Source organism: Perca flavescens, chromosome 15 (genome assembly GCF_004354835.1).
Source record: "Perca flavescens isolate YP-PL-M2 chromosome 15, PFLA_1.0, whole genome shotgun sequence".
Classification (NCBI taxonomy): Eukaryota; Metazoa; Chordata; class Actinopteri; order Perciformes; family Percidae; genus Perca; species Perca flavescens.
This window is the reverse complement of record NC_041345.1, coordinates 20,084,385-20,090,384: the sequence shown is the minus strand read 5'-3', so window position 1 is coordinate 20,090,384 and position 6,000 is coordinate 20,084,385. Positions and strand designations below refer to the sequence as shown.

Here is a 6,000-nt window from a genome sequence, read left to right as displayed (position 1 = left end):
GCTCAATGCCTGTGTGTGGGAGGCAACGAGTTGATTGGCTGTGATGACAGTTATGCTCTTAATTGTGTCAGTTATTCTTCCTCTGTGGCTCTTTTTGAATGTAGTGAAGCGCTTGATGGAACCCCCCTGGCGTTTTGTCCCTTTCTGCAGATTGGTCTTTTTAAGTCTGGGCAGGTTTTAGGAGCGGTGAGACATAGAGGAGCAATCCTTTCTACTTCCACCTTATTTCTCCCCTCTTTTGAGAGAAAAATTGAGTCTGACATTTTTCTTTATTTTTTGGGCTACCCATCTCTTCATGTTCCTCACTGCCCTCTGCTTAATGTCTTCTATGCCTTTAGTGACTCTCCTTTTTTTGTTCCTCTGTTTTTTGACTATTGTTTGAGCTGCTGTTCCACTCTTTTCTTTCTCTGTCTTTCTCACTCTATTTCAACAGCCTGTTGTACATCGACCTATCTTTCATCCTGCCCCTCCCGCCTGTGTGTCTTGTCAGCTCTTTATCTTTCTGCTTTCTATTTTCTCTGCTCTTGTATTTTTGTTTCCCACCTCCCTGTCTGGCAGCTCCATTTTCCTTTTCTTTTCTTTTTTTTTCTCCCCCAGACGGACCATGCTGTCTCATGCTGCTCAGACATTGCTGGGGTCAACCAGTCAGGCCTTGGTGGCATGACTGGTTGGATTTTCTATTGTCATCTGTCCCTGTCCGAAATGACCACTTGAGACTGCCAGAGTCACAGGAGGGGAAACGACACAGGACAGAGAAGACAGGAAGGGCATGAAGGCCAGGTCCCATCCTGCTTATCTAAAATGTTGATGGGGTTGTTACAAGCTCCAGGTCATACTTCATTTCCCGTGGTCACAACCCAGTATCACACCTCTGACCAGTGTGTATATTGGACACAGAAACTATAGCCCACAAAAACTATAAAAACGTTTACTTCCAAACGTGGAACAATGAGGAAGGAAGGTGAGATTTGAAGTTGAGGACATGATACTATAGAATATTTTTTAAACCTGCAATAATAGTTTTTTTTTATCCACTTGGGGGCAGAACAAACAATTTGTGAAGGTGAACACAACACTTACATATTATCATCTTTTCTCCACCAACCTCTGAGGAAAATGTGTCTCTTTAGCTCTGGAATATTCCACTATGTTCACCTGCTGGTAGCTAACATCAGCTGTCTTCTACAGCTGAAAATTGTGTTATTAGACCAGATAGAGTAAATCAAAACATAAATGTGTGCGCCCTAAAACCAAAATAATAAGCTGTAAGTTAAAATCTCCAGAGATAAGGTCAGTCACGTGATCAATTCTTAATATAGACAAATTTTAAAGCCACTTTAATTTGAAAGTCCTCCCTAAAATACTTGATGATGATTAGGAATCTATTCTTCATCTTAATTCAGAATGTGTTCTAAATGATCGGATTGCTGGCAAAACATTGGCTTACTAACAAATGATTATTATATTAATTGTTTAGTCTCTGAAATCTGAAAGATGTAGGGGAAATCTTTGTACACCTATTATAAAATACAACCGTACACATTCCGAATCTGAGGTTTCTCTCTTTCACCAAACTAAGCCTTGTTAACTCTAACTTCAGTCAAACTCGACAAAAACTCACCAAAACAGTCTTTGTTAGTCTTTCCACTGTTCCAACAATTACCAACTCTGGTTTGGTCAAAACAAACCCTTATTTCACTGATTTAGATGGGAAAATATGCTGTTTTTCCCCGCTGTCTCTCTCTGTCGTTGCTGGTCTCTTTGGGAGAGCCGATTGAGAGCCGTCGCTCAGCGCTGACAAAACAGCCCCAAAAATTGCCTAAAAAAAGACAACCGGTGATGTACTCAGCCAATCTCCAATATCTTATTGCCCAACCCTAGCAAAGCATTTGAATGTTAATTTAGAATTTCAATGGCAACGTTATGAATGATGCTTTGATGCTTTAAACTATTTGATTCAGCTCTAAAAAATAGGTTGGTATTAAGTAGAGTTTTAAAATGGGGTGTATTAATCCAGGTTGCGTCTATTTTGCTATAAGTTTGGAGTGAACACCTGCTTTGTCAGTGATCACGTATTCATTTCAGGCGAGCTATTGATCAGATGATGTTGGGCCCACACACATATCATAGAGACAGGCTCCCTTTTTGACATTTCTCTCAGGGCTCAACCTCTGTATTATGCATCTGATTGACATTTCCTTGGTATGTATCTGTAAACATGTGGCTCTTAAGATATTTCATTCATTCATGTAGATCCTTTCCTCTCTCTCTGAGGTAAAAGCCCAAAGGCAGTTTGGATACTGGTCATGAATACAAAGAGCCTAAGTGTAAAAAGTAGCCAAGTCTTTGTTCAGTAAATCTGGGCCATATTTAAGTCAGTGTATTAGTTTGTGTCAGAAATTATTTAACTTCTGAGGCAACTTGGGACTCACTTTTCTGTAGCTATCACCATAATTTCAAGTCATTCATGCCTGATTTAAAATGCAGCTTTGTACTTTATGAGCTGGATATAAAAGGAAATTGACTCAAATCAGCCATCTCTTTCTACTTTAAATGTCTTAAATTTCCGACATCTTTATGGATCGGCTGCTGTGAGCCCAACGAGCTTCACTGTGGCTGTTTGGCTTCAGACATTTTGTTACAATCTGCAGACCTTTCAGGTTTTACAGACTAGAGATGCACCGATTACAACTTTCTAGGCCGATGCCGATACCGATTTTAGCAGATTCCGATTTCATTTTTTCTAACCACAAATATTTATTTTATATCTTTTCTTTAATAGAAAATTTTACATTTTGCACAGAATATAGAATTTTTTTTAACAGGTAATAGATCACTATAAAATAGAACTATATAAATTACTTCTGGTGTGGGAAATTCACACACCTCTAAAGTGCAGTGTTAGAACCATTTCCTTCTTTTCACATCCAATATCCAACTAAAAAAATTTGTTTTTGGTGTCGTCCCTCCACGCCCTACTTTTTCCTTGCAGGTGTTGCATATTGCAAACTTGTTATCTTCTGCACACACGCTGAAGAATTTCCTAACAGCTGACATGTTGCAGGTTAATTCACGAGGTTCCCTACATGTACAAGAATAGCGCGGACACACGCTTCACACCGCGTTGAGAGAATGATGGCGCCTTCAAGCAGCCCTCACCGGCCAGCTACAGTGCTACTGCACCCTGCTGGGGTGCTTCACCATGTTTAACAGGGCAGATGAAACCACTCATGAACTATATGTTGTGTTTAATGTCGTTCAAGAGGATGGCAACGTAGCAAGAAAACACGATCAAATGAAAGGTAAACACCCTTTAGAGTGCTCTAACGTTACGTCCCTGTGGCTCAATGGAGGTGGCTAACAGCAAGCTAATGACAACTTCACAACACATTTGGATACAAGCGTTGCATTATGGAAGATAGACGGGATATTGACACACACACACACACACACATACACACACACAGCTGAGCCGCTGTGTTTGCGTTACTTGACGCAGCACATGTAACTGATTGGAAACGATACAGATTATACATTATTTACTGCCGCTGGCGCAGATGAACTAACGCTACACTCGTTACTGTAAGTAGCCTACAATAAACCCTCCATGATTAAAGAGTTAATACTTATCAATACCCACCTACCTGTTTCTACAAACATGTAGAAACTGATATTTCAGTCCACTCTTGTCCACCAAACACAGCTGTACTCTGCAAATAGCGACATTTTACAAACAAGCTAAAATGAAAGCTGCCAGTTTGTAGTCTAACTGTTTGTCTTAGTTTGCAACAAATCTTTAATTTTGGACAAACTCTTGTAAACTTAGCTGCTGTCTAAACGAACCATCCTCTCCGCTGGTAAACCTGTGGATGTATTAAAGCCGGCACACACCAACCAGACGGCCGACCCTCGGCAGAAAAGCCAGTCGAAATGATCAGTCGGGTCCCAGAGGTCCAAAAAACTGCCTCGGAACACACTGAGGCGACACGGACTTGAGAAACGTAATATGTCTCCATAGCAGCAGGCGGCGCTACTCTGTATTGTTGCCCAAGAAATGAAAACCGGCAGCTGATTGGACGAACGCGTCACATGGGTTTGTTTTCTCCGGAAATTCAAAGCCAGACTGTCATGGTGGCTCGTTCAGAATACAGTCTCATGTTGTACTAAAATAGTTCACTGAAAAGTGTTTCTGAAAACATTTTAAGGGAGAAATAGGCCATGCAGTTGCTGAATCTGTCTTCATTACAGCTCAACAAAGGTCAGTTTAAAAGATTTTCGTCAGATTTTGTGAGACTCTAGTCACGCTCATTCCGCTCCCCATTTCCGGTTGAGTCCCGACTGCCCTGCCGCCGACTGAACATGTCAGGTCGGCCAAAATGAACACCGACAGCCCCTCAGACTGACGACGGCACGGGACACACCAAACAGATTCGAGTCACTGACCTCGCCAGACTGTCCAACGGCCGATTTTCGGCCCTGTGTGTCCTGGGCTTTAGACCAAAACAGATACATGTGCATGTACATGACGCCTCACCATGTTTTCAATTTACTAAGCGACAACTGTATGTAGTAACAAGTAGGCTATGTTTTGAAAAAATAGAGTATCCATCGCTACTGTAAAAAAAAAAAATCCTACATATTCCTTGCTGCCACTGAGAAAATTTTTTAAATTAAATAAATTCCCTATCAACCCATGACCCCAACCACAACCAAAAAATTTTGTTATGCCTTATATGGGTTTCTGTGGGGCCTTTATACATCACATTAACATGCAGTGTATACAGTGAATTATTTATATATATATATATATATATATATATATATATATATATATATATATATATATATATATATATATATATATATATATACACACACACACACACACAGATTTTTATCCATTTTTTTGGGGTCAGTGTAAATATACCCTCAGAAGTATTAAAGAAGCATGAAGCCTGCTTTGAATGGTATTGCTATTTGCACCACCGTGATTCGTGAAAATTAGATTGCATTCCTTTATGGCTCTGGTTACACCTGTGGCTTAGCTTAGTTTGCTGTTTGGATACAGTCCAGACACAGTTTGTGTTTGGATTAGGGCTTAATGCTGGGTGTAATTACGCAAGGAGGGCCCCTGTTCCACTTTGTTCCGCCTCGCTGTGAAAACCTCACTACTTCTTCATAAAACGTGTCTTTGTAATATCTTGCCCCACAGACAACCACGCAACACACACACACTCTCAAAACATTCTGCATTCAAGTCTCCTACATAACAGATGCGCACCCAAACAGTCAACTTGACAAGGAGTCTCTTGCAAGAATATGATAAGGCACTGGCTCACACCCACGCTCGCTCTCACAACTACAGTCTTGTTGATTCTTTCCGCTGTTTGCGTTTGCAGCTTGCCAAGAAGCTCAGGCTTTGGACAGACATGCAGTACTGACACACCAACTGACAGACAGACCTGACGGACAGAGTCCAGCTGGCTAGTCATGGCAACAGCAAGCGGAACAGATGTTTGAGGGACTTTGATCTAGGTGAGTGCCAAATGGGGGGAGGGAAGGTGGTATTGGTCTGTACCTATTGGGAAATGGCAAGTATACTGTGGTGCACTGGAATAGGGAGGTGTTAGAGACACTTTTAGCCTATGATACATTTGTTGAATATCAGTATCAGACACATTTGACTTAAAATGGTGTCTGTAGGTCCTGGAAAAGTCTTAAAAATGTTTTAACTCAACACAAAACTGCTGTATTTCTGTCTTCCTGGTGCCATGTGTTCTGCATAGAGCTGCAAACATGAATCGATTAAACGATTAGTTGTGACCTGTTAAATTAATCGATTTTGATAATCGATTAATTGGTTTGAGTCATTTTTTTTCTGACTCCAGTTTCATAAGCGTGAATATTTTTTTTCTTTGAGTTGTGGACAACACAAGACATTTGAAGACCTCATCTTGGACTTTGGGAAACACTGATCAACATTTTTCACCATTTCTGACA

The 6,000-nt window shown here is 40.7% G+C and overlaps 1 protein-coding gene across 1 annotated transcript in view; it reads left to right on the top strand.

Moving 5' to 3' along the window:
* The window catches only part of LOC114568978 (speckle-type POZ protein), a 98,691-nt gene that overhangs the window by 21,096 nt on the left and 71,595 nt on the right, over nt 1–6,000 (top strand). Inside the window, 1 exon segment of the mRNA XM_075447448.1 lies at nt 5,400–5,535. The gene's annotated coding sequence lies outside the window, so the exon portion shown is untranslated.